At 38.9% G+C, this 18,501-nt stretch overlaps 1 protein-coding gene across 2 annotated transcripts in view; it reads right to left on the bottom strand.

Annotated features, from left to right (window-relative positions):
- Positions 1-18,501, bottom strand: part of tln2a (talin 2a) — a 99,953-nt gene that overhangs the window by 61,168 nt on the left and 20,284 nt on the right. For both annotated transcript variants that reach the window (XM_004539565.4, XM_076881664.1), the window contains exon 2: positions 12,486-12,533. The gene's annotated coding sequence lies outside the window, so the exon portion shown is untranslated. The remainder of the gene's footprint in view (positions 1-12,485; positions 12,534-18,501) is intronic.

The following is an 18,501-nucleotide window of genomic DNA, read 5'->3' on the forward strand; positions in this document are numbered from 1 at the left end:
GGCAGAGTAGTGCCTGCTGGGAATGCCCATGCCCTATTACAGTAACATGTCCTCTAATCCAATAATAGAACAGCTTACAAGTCAAACAGGCCAATCCTAGAGGATTTCTGAACCAGACAGACAATCAATTCGATATTTGACCAGAGCATGTTAGTACCCTACACAAGGCCAAACTGGGCTAGTGCAAAGCCCATGTACACATAGTCCACCTGCCTCTCAGTTTATCATAGTAACATATAGCAACTTGTTGTTCCAGATGAACAGATCACTTTCTAATTTGAAGTTAAAAGTTGATTTATTCTCTGACCCAAAGCACTGCACAAAGGCAGCGTGTATTTATCATGCCGTAACATTCACTGTGCACATGCCCCTAGGAGATTGAGAGCAATCGCTGTTGTTGTTCTTTTTTTTTTTTTTTTTTTTTTTTTTTTTTTTATTAAAAGAAACCCCTTTTTAAATGCTTGATAACAAATACCAAGATAAAGTTTTAATTAACCATGTCTGATAGCCAAAAAAAAAAAAAAAAAAAAAAAAAATCAGTGAAAACCACATACAAAAGCTAAAACTTACACTCTAGCCCCAGGGTGGAAAAACTAATGTGCTCCTAGAGCATGTTACAAATTGCGATCCATCCATTTTTTATGCACTGCTAGCGAATAATGATCATGCTGTATAATGCAGTACTTTGTCAGGCTTCACCATAGTAATTCTGAGTGGGTTTAGTTGAATTATTATAAGGCGACACATGCTGACACTGGCTCTTAAACTCAAAGTCGCTGGCATAAGTTAGCATCTTTGTCAGTGGTTCTCAGTCTGAATGCTGCAGACTGGTTCAGAAAAAAAAAACCTTACAGCTTAGCATTATGAATAAAAATTGAATTAAAATTGAATTAAAATATATACTGATTAAATAACACAGAAAAACACTTAGAAGAGTACAAGCAGTGGTTACATTCATGTGAGACAAAGCTATTAGGATGTTGGCCAACAAGTGCGTTCTATCATCTAACACAAATGTAAGGATTCATTTTCTAACTTGATCTGTAAGCTCACACAATAATCGACGTAGAGGCTGCGAGAGTTCTACTGGAGGTAAACCACAGGAGGAAATGCTTGAAGCTTTGAGAAGAACGAAAGGGCACCGTTTAATCAACTCCTTATAATTCGGTGCTGTGCTGATGTTCTAAAATCCTAAATCGAAAAGAAACCACCCTCCAAGCGCTGTAAAAATCGGTCTTGCTCATTTTTAGCACCTCTTGCACAGCTAACAGCCTGCTGGCCTTTTCCATTGCTCCTCATCTCCACTGGCCTTTCAAGTGTTTCATATATTCGGTTAATGTTTTCTCAACTACACAAACACCCTCCCACAAGTAGGGTTGGTCGTCCTGACAATTATTCCATGATGAATGAGTTTCAGTGTTTACCAATTTCATGTACATCTGGAACAAGCCAGCCTTTTCTTCTAAATAACCTCAGCTGCCAATAAATCAATTTTTATGACCACTCATATCCAAGGCAAACGCAGTGTAAACAAGGCATTCTAGACCCTCTCTTGACTATTCATCAGGCAGAAATGAAATTGATCTAAAGCACACAAGCTTAGTCACACACACAATCAAACCAGCACAGTTAGAAATGACGTCATCATCATCATCCAGCCAGCATGAATGGGGCTGCAGAGGACAGGAGGTTGAAAGAGTCAGTGGAAAGTGTTGGACGAGGAACTGAGTAAATATCGCTCTCTCTCTCTCTCTCTCTCTCCGAGTGCAACTGAGTCAAGTGGTGACCCTGCTTACTGCTCACCATGTGCATTCCAGTTCACACAGGCTCACGCTGGGTAAAATGTTTTTAAAGTAGAGTCACCGGACTGAGCAGATGCTGGAAGTCTTTCAAATGCATCAGTGCATAGGAGAAAAAAAATGAAACCCTTTGGGAGTACAGTCACATGCACATACAAACACATCTGGTTTCAAGGTAAACTTGTTAATGAATATTTATGCCTGTGTGCCACGAGGCCTGTGGTGTTTTCTTCTGTTAGTATCGGAGAGATAGAAACACTCAAACTCCACTGTTTAGTCTTTTTAAGTCTCAGAGGAAGTTTTGATAAATGCAGGTTGGAAACAAGTGTGACTGAGGGAGGGAGGCTTTACAGGTGTCAACCAACTGTATTTTTTATCTTAGATTTTTATTTTATTTATTTTTTTAAAGGCCAAATTGGAAAATGGAAAAGAAAAGTCATGTGTCGGATAACACTTTAAACAACCAGTCTTTCTTCTTTTTGGCTTTTGGCTGTGTTACAAATGCTGAAATAAATATAATTTAACATCCATAAAACTAAAACTTGTTATACTTTAACTGCTTTTCATTATTGCCTGGTTTTAAAAAGGCATGTAGGATATAGAACATTCACACCCTTCTACGTGGGGGGAAAAAAGTTGCATGTTAAAAAACCCTGCTTGCATAATTATCCACCTGGTTGGTGGTGGGGTTAGGTGACAGACTGCATATGCCACAGGTCACAAACTCCAAGTCTTTTGTGTGCCTGTGTGTTTTTGCATGTGCATTTGAGAGAGAGAGAGAGAGAGAGCGAGCTTGGCAAGCAGCTAAGCCAGGCAGGTGATGCATCTCTGTCGGCAGCGGCTCTTGTGCAGGTGTCGAGTTTCATGCAAGCGAAGAAGAGAGGCAAACAGTCCCACAACTGCAACAAATTCAACATAATGAGGCAGTGTGAAACACAGTCAGCATGATCATTTATTATCATTACCCTGTTTTTTGTTGTGTTTGCCTACATTAAGTAAATAAAAGTTAACGGAAAAAATTGCTCAAGCTGTTACTAATATTTCCGGGAACTGAAAATCTTGAGTGACGTGAACCTGGACCATATCAGCCTCTTAACTAGAAGTAGGGAGTCTACTTGAATCTATTCAAAATATGAAGCCAAACCACAGTCACCACCATAATTTGGCTCAATTTGTCATATGGATATCAGCTTTGACGGGTACTTGAAAACAAACGTGGCTGTGTAAGACTTCTCGTTTCTGAGCCAATACTCGGACTTGATCTTGCATTACAACCCTCACTTACTCCCACACTGCAGTTTTCAAGTAAAGACCACAGCTTTTGTTTTCTATTTAGAATATGGATTCAGCCTCTAACAACTCCATTGCTACTCAAGGATTTGTTCAAATACAGGTTGCTATGGTTACCGAGGCAGGTTGTGGCTCGACTATCATCTGATCTGCTTTATAAGGCATTAAAATGAGAAAACACTGTTTGTCTGATATTCACGTGAAAAAGAAAGTTTTCACAAGACTTTATGCGGTTCTATAAAAAAAATAAAAATTAAAAAAAAAAACTAAGTACACCCCATGATTTAGGAAGTTGTTGAACCACCTTTAGCAGGCAATAACTTGAAGTGATTACTTTTTTTTACAATTTTATCAACCTTTCACATCTATGTGGAGAAATTTTGGCATGCTGTTCTTTAAAGCGTCGCTTCAGTTCATTTATGTTTGCAGTCATGCGTTTATCCAGAGCCTCTCTTAAGGTCTTACCACAGCATTTACTTTGAATGGAAATTACCCATCTACAAACACTGGCTAACTACTCTCTGTGCTGCAATGAAACTGTGAAAAGTGTAGCACAAACCAGAAATTGACAGTTTGTCTTCAAAATAAAAGTTACGCATTATGAAGCATGTTGGCTGTAGTGCTGAGGCACAGCTTTTACTTTGAAGACAAACCATTTCTAGTGTGTGTTGAATTTTTTTAATGTTCTGCCAAGCTCAGCTTAGCAAGTATTTGCAGACCAACACAAACAAACAAAAAATTCAAGTAATCACTGCAATCAGCAAGTAGCCAGAGTCAGCAATCTTTGCGAACCGCTGACAGTCAATACATATTTTTCCCCAATAATTGGTGATGGCATCACACCCAATAAGGCAAACAACTCTTGAGCAATGTGTGCGTGATGTCACATGAGAAACCTCAATACAGAGGAGTTCATGGTCAACTCAATGACTGCAACGCCCCAGGTCCTGTAAATGAATCCCAGTGATCACCCCTCAACCTCATGCTTGGTATGAGGGGTTTGGCAAAACCCAAACACCACTTACCAGCACAAACATGCTACTGTGGATCATGACCACTTTGTGCGTCATGAGATGGCCACATCATCTCCACCGTGGACCAATGAGAGCAAAGTGAAGATGCTTGGTTCAAAGTTGATTCACAAGTTTTGTGCTTTGTTCAGATGCAACTTTGTGGACCTAAGACATGCCACTGTGTGTGTGTGTTGGTTTTTTTCTGGCGGCCCCTCAGTATGTTTCTAATTGTGCTGTCATGAACGATAACATTTAACATACTGAGGCCTGTAGCGTCTCAGATGTAGTTTGAGGGTTTTTCCAACTTCTGAGCACTGCACTGGGCTGAACATCGTGGCATTTTGTTAACACACACATGAATGCTCTGGACCAGTAAACTGCCAAAACTTCTACTTATATAGCAGTGCTCACACTTGCTGATGATCAATTAATCAAGTGCACTTGACTAATAGCACGCAGTTGCTATTTACCCTCTTAACTCCTATGGAGACAGTAAGGAGGTTCTGCATAGAGGGTGCACTGATTATTATATGTTTAAAATCACAATTTGTCAAGTATAAATACTTTTCTTGTTTGTTTGTTTTTTTAATTTGCAGTTATTCAGTTCCCCCTTTGGTAAAGAAATATTTGCTGTTTCAATTCTTTCAGCTTTTCACATAATTTTTTGAACATTTATCCAGCGCAGAATTCAAGAAAACAGAGAAATATCAGCAATATGTTACGTTTTATTTTTCAACCTGTCAGTTTCAGTGAGAAGGGCCAGTATCTGCTAATGCCGATATTCGAACGATATGTCTGTGCGTCTCATCTGTTAAAGCAAAAATTAATTAATTATCAAAGATTAAACTCAGTCAAGAAAGCAGCCAAAGCTATTTTAATACCCTAAATAAATGCTATACATTCTATTAACGACCAATTCTATTCTTTTTATTTGATTTGTAGCTCTTGAAAGCAGAATGAAGAAGCAGTACATAATGAATGACATACTTTTATAGATGGTAGAAACAGACTCGTCAGCCTACTTTGACCAACAAATTTGGAAGTCAAACTCAAAATATGATAAGTATCAAAGTTCTTTGTGATATCCTAAAAAGCATAAACCATACAGCAGAACGCTAAACACAGAGTGAAATCTCATTTGGGAAGTACACAAAACTAATTAATAACATCCCCTCATTCTATTTTTCTCATCCCAAACTGGGTGTAGCATGTTGCCAAAGTCCACGATTCAACCCATCGTGGCTCCATCGTGACGGACAACTGCAGCCACACATCACAAAAAGAAAATGTGTATGTGTGTGTACCGAAATAAAGTGAAGGACAAAACTCATTCTAACACAATCTTTTTACAACAGCAAGGCCATTTCAAACACGCTACCAGTGCCCACCTTGTTGTTCCAGGTTACCAGATTATTAAAAGACCCAAATCCAATTCACTGCCATCGTTTCTTTTTTAGCTGCTGTTATCTAAAGAGCTGCATCAAGCAGAAGTAGCACTATTAAATTATTATTATTATTTTTTATTATTAATCCTTTATTTATCCAGGTAAAAAAAAATCTCATTGGGATTAAAAATCTCATTTCCAAGAGAGACCTGGCATCATGGCAACAAAAGTCACATACCACATACAGTAGGTATATAACATTTAAAACGAATACAATATCCCATACAAACATGTGTAAAATATACAATAACAGATCAAATTAAGAGTACGGTACATTAAAAACAATCACACTGAGTAAAAGAGCTGTTCTCTCGTTCCTTTAAGACAGACTTAAACTCTCCCAAGGTAACCAATTCTGATAATTTCAGTTCCTTCTGCAGATTATTCCAGGAAGCAGGGGCAGCGTATTTAAAAGCCTTTTTCCCCAATTCTGTTCTGATTTTTGGGACAATCAATTGTATGATTTTGTTCGAACGAAGGCTGTATTGGTTGTGGTTTTTACACATATAAACACATAAATAAGATGGAACCAGCCCAAGGAGAGATTTATAGCTATTTAGATTTATTTAAAAAAAGATACATTAAAAAATAATAATAAAAAAAACCCAATAATAATAAAATGAATGAAGGGTCATCATCATATGGAGAACAATGTAAATAAAAAGACTGGTCAGAGGTCTATAAAGCTCATCTTCCTCTCAGACATAATTGAACACAGATCTCAGTGGACAGCACCACTTCCTCTCATCCCATCTGAAAACCACAGAGGACAGCTGGGCAACATCCATCAGAGAGCCAAAAATCCAAGAGTCACCAAACCATTGACAGACCACCACGCCAGTTAGAGCTTTGACACAAATGTGACTCACTCCACATTTGTTGTCGTTCTTCCAGGCTTTGCAGGTTCTGAACAGACAAACAGGCGCGAACAGATCTCTGTGCATGAATGTGCATTTGTCCATCTACTTTTCTTTACCCAATTCCTTCTGACAGGGCTGCAATTTGTCTAGAAACAGAACCGAGCTGATCTATATCTCGTTATGTAAAGCCAGTGGCGTAGGGGTAGATCTGCTATAGGGAACCGTTTTAAAAATGACTCAAGTAAAAAGGATGAGTTATAGCTCAACCTACTCTAAGGGCTTGTATTTTAACCATTTCCATTTTGCACTGCTATTCTTAATAAGTCAGAGGAAATAATTCACATTTAAAAGATTTTAACAATTTTTACACTTGCAAGCAGCTTTAGAAATCAGCTGTAATATTATACATACAGACTTTTGGCTTTACAAGTAAGACAAACTTTGGAGAATATCAGCTTTGGTAAACAAATGCATCAGAAACACAACATTTATTGAGGCACAGCTTTTACTTTGAATTGAGTCATGGTGTCATTTACTGCAAGGTTTGCCTTCAAAGACAAAGAGCTTTTCGTGCTAAATCCAGACCAGGATCAGAATATGACACATCCTACTTTCAACAAGTCTCTGGTAAATAGTGCTCTAACAAAGATATTATGGAGCCAGTTTGCGCAGCTGAGTGTACAACAAGACATAAGAGCTCGGGACAATGTCGGGAGAATAAGGTGGAGAAGTTTGCTGAAGTTGTCCTTTCTCAGATGTAGTACACGACGAGAGAAAGTCCACATTAGATTCACTTTCACAACTGAAAATATTCAGTTTGGTTTAGCTAAGGGAGCTTCCTGGCCCATTACCTGTGCTACTCTTACAATAGTCCAAATCAGTCTAATCAGACTTTGTACTGGGGAGCTGATGGATTTAACATGTGGATTTAAAGCCTTGATTGTGCTTTGTCTGCTATGGTCCGCTCAGGTCCGAGTGACTTCAATTTCATCATCAGACAGTGAGTGCAAGGACCTGGGTGGACCCCACGTGACTGTGCAGATTTGTATGGGAGAATTTACATTACAATGCACCAACTATGCATCCGGACAGCAAAGGCCTACAAGCGGACTTCAAGGAAGTATAACAGGAATGACTCTTTGGCTATCATGTCTCCAATATGATATCATATTTGTGAGTAACAAAGTATAACCAAAGCTCAATATGCCATTCATTCTCATATGCACTGCTGTCAAGTCTACAAAAAATGTAAACCTTTTATTTTATTTCTTACAATGTGATTTTCATACTTATTTCTCAAAACACTTTACAGTGATGACATTGTAACCAATAAACTCTGCCATTCACTAAACGTTCATATAATCTCTGCTTTATATGGTTTTAAATGTTTATTGGATGGATTGCGTTTCACGTGTGACCGGTTTCGTTAAAGTCTGAGGATAATCCCTGATGTCAGATAATTTCCATTAGTCACTTTTCTCCATAATAATTCCACATCCATCTGTAATAGCACAAGATCTTCAGTTTGAATACTGTTTGGATGAATGCAGATAGTAGTTAAGTCATTAGTGTAGCAGTGCCGACTCCAACTAAGGGCCGACACTGATGAACACAGATATAATCACGGATGAAAGTGTCACTAGAGATCAAATAGAAACGACAGTGTATCAGTATCAAGCCAATTTATACATAAGTGACAATATTAACATTCAAGGTCCAAAGTACATGCAACATTTTTTATTTTAGCATGCTGAAAGTGGCTGCATTTATTGAATTTGTAGCCATTTCACTGTAAATCTATTTAAAAAAAACAGACTTATTTTTTAATAACCCATAACAAAAACATATAAAGACAAAAAATAAAAACCCCCAAAAGAAAAGAAATCCAGGGGAGAATACCCATGATAGTCGGGTTGATTTGAATGCCAAGAAGGCCAAAGGATTCCCAGACTCTGAGGCCCCCCTCTATTTGGCAGTGATGCAATTCCGATTACACAACCCTTCCCAATGGCACAGTCACTCTGACTGGAAAAACAGGTGATTCACTATAATGGTGTCAGTTAGCTGGTGTGGCGATGGCCTCAGTCTCACCCACCAGGAGGCATGACCTACTACTTGCCGGTAAAATGTCTTGTTGTGGAAGGAATTCAGCGATAGCTTGAAACAGTCAGGGTGTGATGTGGCCGAGAGCCATTCACTTCACAGGGCGAGTAAGACCAATTCTCATATGAAAAATAAAAAATAAATATTTAATCTGTTTGCTGACAAACCAAAAAAAAAAAAAAATAGTCACATCTGCTCATCACTAGCATTTTACTCTCTGAAATCACAGACAGTCCTGGAAACAACAACAATAAACGAAGGCTATTTAAATAGAAAGTACATATAGCATTGCTACAAATATCACAGCATCAAGGCAGGTTTCTGCTATGAAAGTGAAATCACTTCTTCCTCAGCACAGCGCTCCTTGTTTAAGAAATACTTGCCATTGCTGTTGAATGATGCCGCTCTGACTCACTAATTCCACAACATCTGGTCATAGTCAGTTGTAACCACTGCTTTACAGTCACCATAGTGACACACCATATCATCATTGTTAGATAAACCACAGACAACCTCAGCTGCAAGGTATCAGATCAACTGACAGAGATTTAGTGCATGATACTGTACAAAAATATATCTGTAATTTAAACATTTATATTTATATAATATAAGTTAGTTCATTCATTAGTATATTGTTTCAAAAGAGTGCGATAACAATATAAATCAAAATTATATACGTGCAAGGAAAAAGACAAAGCTGCTGGGTTAAAAGTGACTTATTTCAGTAATCCAGCATTGGGTCAAACATGGACGAATAGAGCACCAAGACAGTCCAACCCAGAATTGTGGGTTGATGTGCCTGGAAACATTAGGCTCTTCATATCCAGCACAACAGTTCCCATAATAAGACTACATAATAAAATAAAATCTGTATCTTCACAGCATTATTACTTCCATTTACAATTAATGAATCTTTCCTGGCAAGAAAGAGGCCGACAGTGCAACAATACATCCACTCAGGGCTGTACCATCGGCAACAGTTGCCGTGTTTAAAATGCAATATGTTGGCCATGCACAGAGAAACAGAACTAAAACAATTGGCAGTGATAAAAAGAAACAGAGTACGGATTAAAAAAATAATTTAGAAAGGTTGCTGTCTCATGAGTAGCAGAGCAGAGGTGCTTCCACAGCATGTGGAAAAAGCATGTGAGGATGTCACACAATACCTTGGAAAATTAATAAATTATGGAAACCTGATCTGCTGCTAGCTCAGACTGCTTCTTTGCTCATCTACTGAGATAAAGTCACTGACAAATAAAGGCACCTTTGTGTCTACTTTTTTCAGCAACCCTACTTCACCCTATTTTGGTGTATTGCCGGAGATCCAAGGAAGTGTAGTGTAGTTTAGTTGGCAGCCGTTAGGATGTGAATAAGGATAAACAGCCCTCACAATGCAAGATACAGGGAAACCCAGTGCTGTTGTTTGTGTCAATGCTGGAAAGCAAGCTGCAGTAAAATCTTATACATTTCACATTCATCACCTTTAAATCCTGCAAAATGTGAAGAAAAGATCCTGAACTCAAACTAATATTTTTATAAATATATTTTGTGGGAATCATTAAGACAGCCAAAGCTGGTCTATATACTGTATGCGCCGTGTATCAAAAGGTTCATCTGCTCACAGCTTCACAAACTGAGCTCATGCTGGACTAATCATGTGAGAGCAAACAGAGTACTGAACAGCTGGAGGAGGCTAGGATCACACAAACTAGCTGAGCCATGACAGATATAAACAGACTTTTAAGGAAAGGTTTGGACCGAGATACAAATTCCTTGTCCCCCTCTTCCTCTCCGTCTCTCTCTTTACTGGCAGCTCAATTCTGAACATCCCACCATATTGAAATTAAGACACACTACCATTTTCAAATGTAATGCTTTGTTAAATGAATTGGGAAACCCCTTTAAATCTGGGTTACGCTACAAAAACATGCAAATGTCAAACACTCTGCAGGACACCGATTTGTTTTCAGCTGTGTCTCTCGGGGCGTTAAACAACGGTCAACGCCAAACACAAAAGAAGAAATTTTTTAGCAGGCACAGCAAGATACAAAACAGCAGCGTAATTAACATGTTATCACTTCAAAAAGCCGATTCTTAACCTATAGCCTGATTATAATTTAGGATTACACTTTAAGCACATCTGATTACATTGAGATCTGCCTGTTTATTGAAGCTTGGTACAAATCAACATCAGAGCTCATTAATTGCTAGAAAACTAAAACACACAGAAACTGTAAACTCATTTGCAGAGTGGAGCATAGTTACAAAGGAGTTGGGCACCAGATGTTGCCTAGTTAATTGCCCCCAGAAAGCAGCACATTGAGTCGACTTGAAAATGTACATTATTGTGTGCTGTTAGAGAGGTCTGTATACAGGCAAACACAATTTAATATATTATAAAGTCTACTGACTATTAGTTAGTTGAATGTAAACGGCATAATCTCGAGTGTCCACAGAAAAGATCACAGAGTAACTGATAAATTGTACCAGGTGTGTCTTGCTTACACACTCTCCCCCTTGCTGGGTAAACACACAAATGGAGCGGAAGTAGACCGTTTAGTTTCAGCGGCTCCCTCGACTGGTGTGTAATGCTTTAGAGTGAGCTGTACAGGTGAAGTGCTTAAGCTTTCACTGTGAACCTGTAATCGTGTAAGTGAAGAGAATGACAATAATGGAAACAGAGGAAAAAAGCGCATTGAAAAATAAAAGGGCAGAAAATACAGTAAAACTAAAGATGCTGCTGCTGCAACTCCAAACAGCAGATAAAAGCAACACGACTAGAAATCATTTAGTGTGCTTCCATATGGCTCCCCGGCAGCTGGAAGCTACTCCTGATCATCCCGATAAGCCTCGTCAGAACAAACATGTAGCACGCGACAGAGCAGTAACCTAACTGTATAGGTTCCATTAACACAAAGTAGCACGTCTTCTACAATATACACAAACTGGATATTTTATCAGGTAGCTGATATGGCATCAGAATGGAAAAGAAATGGCGTGGTTGCTGAGCAGCAGTTCCCTTGGTGAAAACGCCTTGTGGAGGTCAGAAATTTGACAATGACCAGACTGAGCACACTGAGGTCCTTTCAGCTAAAAACATGAAACTGAGGCTCATCAAACTGAAGAAAAGATGAATGGAAAAACATTGCCACATGTGATCGGTCTTGAATTCTGCTGCAACATTTGGATTGTAGGGTCAGAATTTGGCGTGAACAACATGACAGCATGGATCCATCCTGCCTTGCGTCAAAGGTTCAGGCTGGTTGCTATAATGTAACTGTGTGGAGGATATTTTCTTGGCATACTTTCGGCCTCTCAATACCAAATAAGCTTGTTTTAAATCTTTATCAGCAACCTTTACGACTAGAATACTCAAACACATTTCTTGTCAATGAGTTCACTGTACTGAAATGGCTCTACAGTTATCAGATTCTCAAACTGTTGGAACGGCAGATTTCCATCATGGATGTAGAGTGGACGAATCTGCAGCGACTACGTGACGCTATTGTGTCAATATGGAATAAAATCTCTGAAGAACATTTCCAGCACCTATGCCATACAGAATTAAGCAATATCTGAAGGCAAGACGGGGTTCCACACAGTACTAGCAAACTGTACCTTTTAAAGTGAATGAATTTCATATTCATCCTCTAGCATTGGTAGCAAAGTAAGAGCTTGCCACTGGGAAAATTTCATTGGCGTCCAATCTGTCTCAGTACAGCATAAAAGTGAAAACTGCAAAACCTCCATTACAATTATCCAAATGTGTGATTTCACACTTTAATTTAATTTAATGAAAAGCCAAATCACACATTTTCAGCTACTTCTCTTTCACCCGTAAGTGGTGTTGTGTACCATCTGTAATGACTTCTTTTTTTCCCCCTCACAATCTATCCAGCCACAGTCCAGACATGTGATTTAAAAGCTTTTCTGTCACTATATGTGTGCACCACATCTCCATTAACAGCCTCTTACCTTATTGCTCAGGAAAATGCAGCCCTGGATATCTGCTGAACTTCACAGCTGAAAAACAGAAAGGAGGGTATTTATGAGCCACATTTGCAGAATGCAAAAATATAGACTTGCATACAAAAGATAATTACAAATGTTAATCTATACAGTGATTAAAGCAATGGATTCACAGCAGGAGTATTCATGCTCCACTGAAACAAAACACCTAGGCCTATACTTTTAGATATGTGTAACAGGCTATGACATATTTAACAGCAAATAAGTATAAAATACACTCCAGGCAAAGCATAATTAGGATATGCACAATAATTACTTCCTTGCTGTTAAGAACAAAGAGGAAATGAGACAATAAAAAAAGCAGAACAGTTTAACTAGAATATTTTAAATGTCAAAAAAATGAATAGTTACAACTATGTAGCACGCTTATTACACAGCAGTCAGACATTTTGACTAAATGATATTTAACCAACAACATTGTGGTTTAAAATTACCTACTTCATGTGAAGACTGCACTTTACAGGTATGTCAGACTAAAACATTTGAGGTTTGTTTATTAAGAAAATGAAAAAAACAATGTCCAAGGATACAAAGGTTTTACAAACAATCTACCACAAAAAAAGACAGCAAATTTAATCTGTGCTATAGCTGTATATGCAGTATTTTTCTACAGCTACAGTTTCCAAATGTTCAAGGCTGATCAATACAGCAAGACAGCCAGAACATTTCACAACAGGCAGCATGGATTATTACACCTGCCCAGGCAGTACAATATCATGCCCACAGCCAGAGTTAATGACAACTGGCTGCAGTGGCTCCAGACAGGGAGGAGGACTGATGGGTGGACAAGTGAGAGACACTCTTAAGGTGGATCATCGAAGGGTAAACCAGCACGCTGCAGGCACACTGTCATGCCTGTCCTCTCTCCCACGGGAGGCTCTGCACACACTGCGGTAACACCGTCACTTGCATTACTGCACAGTCGTCTTGAGTGTGAGAATGCGACATCCTTGTAATCCTATACCCCAATGAAGTTATTCGTTTTCACATACAGCAAAATGTGAAAAGATAAAGTACGTTTCACAGGAAGCCAGAACTATCCGTCAATTAATACATCCAAGCGGTACAAACAGTGTGATATTAGGAAAGGCAACTCCAAAGGGCTGCATACTGATGAAAGCAAACACTGGCCAGTGCTGCTAATGATTCTGATTACCTGCTTAATCATCAGACTCCACTGGAGCTTGGCTTTTGCTCAGGCAATCTGCCCCCTGAGTATTATTGACTCGCTGACATTGGCAGTGAGTTGAAGAAGGGTTTAGGTTTCTTACTGGGAGGCAACTGATTCACACAATGACTCACTTCTCCAGTCCCACTAAGGAGGTAAGAAATCAAACTTTATGATAGCAAATGTTCATTAAAAGAATGAAACAAAGAGGAAAAAAGGCCAGGAAAGCAGCATGCACCCAGCACTCATGTTGTGATGATTTTTTTATTTTTTTTTAATTTAGCTCCTTCTGCCTTGACAGGAACAATTAAACTTTTTGCTACTTGACTTCCAACAGCTTGAGAGATTCCAGTATGCTAGTGGCTAAAGTAGCCTATATTAAATACTAATAGCATATAACCCACTAGTTCCAAGCATGCCTGTAAAGCAGAACATACACTCAACTAATAGGTTAATTCACTAGAATTGGGGGGGTTAAATAACTGTTGGCAAGTTAGTCAGTTTAATTTTATTTCTATAGCACCAAATGACAACAACAGTTGCCTCAAGGTGTTTACAGAGTTTCCTGCTAAGCAGCGCCATTAGCTGCTACTTGCGTTCAAGCTGATAGCCTTAAGCAGCGATAGAAATCTACTTTCAACTGAAAAGCTAGGTGCCACAAACCACTTTAGTTTTTGGGTTATTATGCTAATAGTAGCTAAAGTAGCCTACATCAGCATCTACTAGCATATAAACTGATAGCCTCAAGAACAGAAACACCGCTTTCAACAATAACAAGCTATTTTTCCCCCAGCGATTTCCAAAGTGTTATGCTAGCAGAATTAGCCACTAGTTATAGCTGATAGCCTCAAGCAGAGATGAATGTCACCACTGTACACAGACAGGCTATTTGCATGTTCTTTTGCCTTAACAAAATCTAGGAACACTGTTAACCCCACTGCATCTTTTCCTAGTAGTGGCTAATGTAGCCTACTACTATTAGCATACTAGCTCCAAGATGCATCAGATGTGAGTGATTTTCTAGTTCTCGCTACATGTGCAGCATCATTTCAAAGAATCACACTGCTCAGTTTAGCAAAGTAGCAGGGGAAGTAACAGTGTCTTATTTTAACATTCAAATTACAGTTTTGCATAAAATAGTACACTGTTCCCCAATGTTTATACCCTGTGATAATAGATGGTTATTAGATGACATTTAACAGGGTCTCCTATCAAAGACACATTAGAAAATGAAAAGGAAACTGACACAGATCAAACAACAATGATTAAAAAAAAAAAAAAAAAAAAAAAAAAAACAAACAAACATGAAAAGAATCATTGGTAATGCCTCAAGGAAAACAATTAAGGACACAAATTAAGCAAGGTACTTAAAGAGAGACAACTAGACACATATTTGCAATCCTATAATTCTTTCATCTGAGTCTGAGGGGAGTTGCTTTGAGCAAAACTCAACATGCTTGATTTAGGAAACTCCCAGGGGTCACCACAGGCATAAGTAGCAACTATGTGCTTAAAAACCACACTTTACTTTAGGATATTTTTGTTCTATCTTAATTAGTCCAAAAAATAAATAAGGCTGCAGGAAGTTATAACTGAGTAGGGAAAACTCTCACAAGGTATCCCTGGGGTTTCCAGAGGTGTGGCGCATTGCTGAAGGCAACCTTTGGAAGCACAATGCACCACTGGGGACCTCATTGTTCAGTCCTGCTTGTTTCATTAATAACACGGTGTAGAAGAGGACAGAGTGGGGACAAGCTGACAGTGTGTTGCCTAGGAAAAGCCCAAAAAGGAGGCCTTTAATTAAGCTGCCCACTATGATCCCCCAGCATCAAACTATCAACAGGAGATGATGTTTGCCATTAAGCAAATTTAAATTAATTACCTTAAACAAGTTTACTACAAACACAGCTGCCACTAAAGCTCTCCTCTAAAAACTCGGGGCTGGGTGCTAAGTTCCTTCATCCAGGTCATCTCAAAGATCAGTGGCAGCTGTTCACTGCGGGGGAGCATTGCTCATTCACATCTTTACCAAATTCTTCAGAGATTTACACAAACACAGTCTTGCTCAAAGGAATAGTTTGACATTTTGGAAGACTTATTATTCTCATTTTTGTTGCTCTCTGCGCCTTAAATATGAAGTTAAGTGTTAACTTCATGACAATAAATGCACTTGCAATGCAATTGTCCTGTGTTACAATCTGAAATTGACTTGCAAATAGAAAGACTGAATCCCAAATCATGGCCAAATATTTTCATCTCAAGTACATGGAAGCTTATTATCATTTGAAATCCATCGAATAAATCAAACAACTCTAATTACATTGAATTAGCAAAACAAGTGGCTCAGCGTCACGGACAGGCAGATCTACCACTACCATCAACAGCAAACCCTGGCTCCAAATGGCTTCACAAAACAGAAGTGTCTCGATAAAACCATAGCACTACTACCTGAAAAAACCCACAGATGTAATAGCAGGGATAATCTTTGTTCCATAAACAACCCGTCTATAAACCACAGACTGAAATTGTCAGCTCTTTGCAGAGAATGGGTTTTGTTTTTGTTTTTTTGTTTTTTTAGAAGCAATGCTGATGGGAAAACAACTTCTGGATGATGCTCCTGCTGTTTATATGTCAGTAGGGGAGCACTGATAGTCCTAAGTCATGGAAGACATCCCAGCATTGAAGATACTGACTAATCGTCTGTGTTCTTTCAGCACACTTTGTATAACTTGATATGCAATGACCTAAATGGTAGCATGGATCTGGGAATGATAAATGTGATGGGGGAGGTGTGAAGAGAAGACTCTATCCATTACCCTCACTGGAAGCGACTAGAACTATAACTGCACTAAAAAAAAAAAATAGAGATAATAATTTAATCAATAAATTAAAAAAAATAAAAATAAAAATAGACCTTTAGAGAACTCAAGATATGACAGGATGAAACCCTGCAACAGAACTAATTGATGCAAAAAGTCCATGAAGTAAAAGTAAACAGATATATTTTAATCCGTACCACCTGTGTGAAGCAGATAACGTGACCTTTCGGTGCAAATGCCAGCTCGCGTTTCACTAATATCAACCAGAGCAAAAAACATTTAGTGATTCAGTGGTTAGAAGGTTCGACATTTGAATCGCATGGCTCTCTAAAGCCTTTCTTTGCAAAAGGTGCATGTTCTTCCTGTACCTGCACTGGTTTTCTCTGCATGCCAATCTTTATAAACACAAATCATACTGTTCTGCTGACGTGTGTTCCATTAACATAATGCTGAAAAGGAACAAAGTTTTGTAGCTTACAGTTCGATCCCAAAATGAAAAAGAAACTAGGGAGCTTTGCTTGAAAGAAAAATCAAAGACTAGTCCCTAACCTGAAAACCCTGGAAAGATAATGATGTGAAAACATTTATGAATGAATCTAATAGGGGAGGAAAAAAAAAATAATGGCAGTAATAGATTAAAGAAATTCATAGCTTCTACTTTTATCTGCTGTTACTTCCTCTGTATCCTGCTTGCCGACCTCAAAAGTGCCACAAAAAAACCTTCAGCTCCTTTTTTAAAATAATACAGATGTATCTCTGTACAGCGTGATGTGAGAGAAAGGCAGACAGAGGTGAATTAAAAGTGATGGATATGAGATGAAGAGGCAAAAGCAGTTTAAGTTCAAACAAGCCATTGTTTAAAATCATGCTAATAACATATTATCTAACCCAACAGTTGGAGCTGTGGTATATAGGAGAAGGGGGGGGGGGGGGGGGGGGGGGGAGTCCCCTAGTGCTTTGGCCTACCAGGTGGTCAATTTAGGCCCAGACTTGTAATACAGTGGCAGAAATGCTTATATTAAATTATGTAAGACATCTGGTGCAACACAGTGCATGCCCCCTATAAGAATAAAGACATTTTCACTAGGAAATTAAACATAATAATAAATACAGGGCCTTATCACTCTTCCTTCAGTTTGGAGTTTTTCCCCCCCTCTTAATTCTCTTCTCCCCCCCCCCCCCTTTTTTTTTTGGCATGACATCTGGGGAACAGCTGGTGCTTTGCATCATATGCAAGCACACATACACACAGTTGTTACACAGGGGTTAGGAGGTCAGAAGCCCGGTCTCCAGACACACCATTTAATCTGGTCTACGTATAGATAGTCTCTGCACAACCACAATTAGACAAAAACTGAGACACACACACCAGACCCTCTCTCATCTCTCTTCTATACAAGGCAACCATTCAACCCTCTCTGGGGAGGGCAGAGATTCTCACTGATTAGCTCTGCCTTTCCAGATAGTGGGGAGTGGTGAGGATGGGGGGTGCGGGTGGAGGGTAGGCACGGCTACTAATTCAATTACACAGATTCTCGTCTGTGTTCAGGCCGACTCCCAGTTCCATGAATGGAATCAAAACCACCCCGGCCGAGGGGGGGGGGGAGAGCAGAGTGCCAAGAATGTGTTTACATTTGTGATTTACACTGGTTGGTTTTGTTTTAGCTTGGGAGAGGCCGCTATTATTCTCTGGCTGAACACTGGAAACCCCGTTATGAAATAAGGGTTTCACAGGATTTCTGACAAAACATGTAAAATGACCCCCTAAAAAGGGGAAAAAGACAAAAAAGAATCTGCAATTAGTTGCTATTAAAACTCAACTTTATCCACTCAGAAAGATATTTATCCCCATGAAGCTAAAGTGTATTTAGACAAGAGGCAAAATAGGCAAAAGTAAAAGACAACACAAACTGGAAATCCGAGTTGCTCTATATACTAAAAATAAATCTAAATATCATTTGTGTAATTGCTTTTC

The sequence above is a fragment of the Maylandia zebra genome, linkage group LG1, assembly GCF_041146795.1.
Source record: "Maylandia zebra isolate NMK-2024a linkage group LG1, Mzebra_GT3a, whole genome shotgun sequence".
Classification (NCBI taxonomy): Eukaryota; Metazoa; Chordata; class Actinopteri; order Cichliformes; family Cichlidae; genus Maylandia; species Maylandia zebra.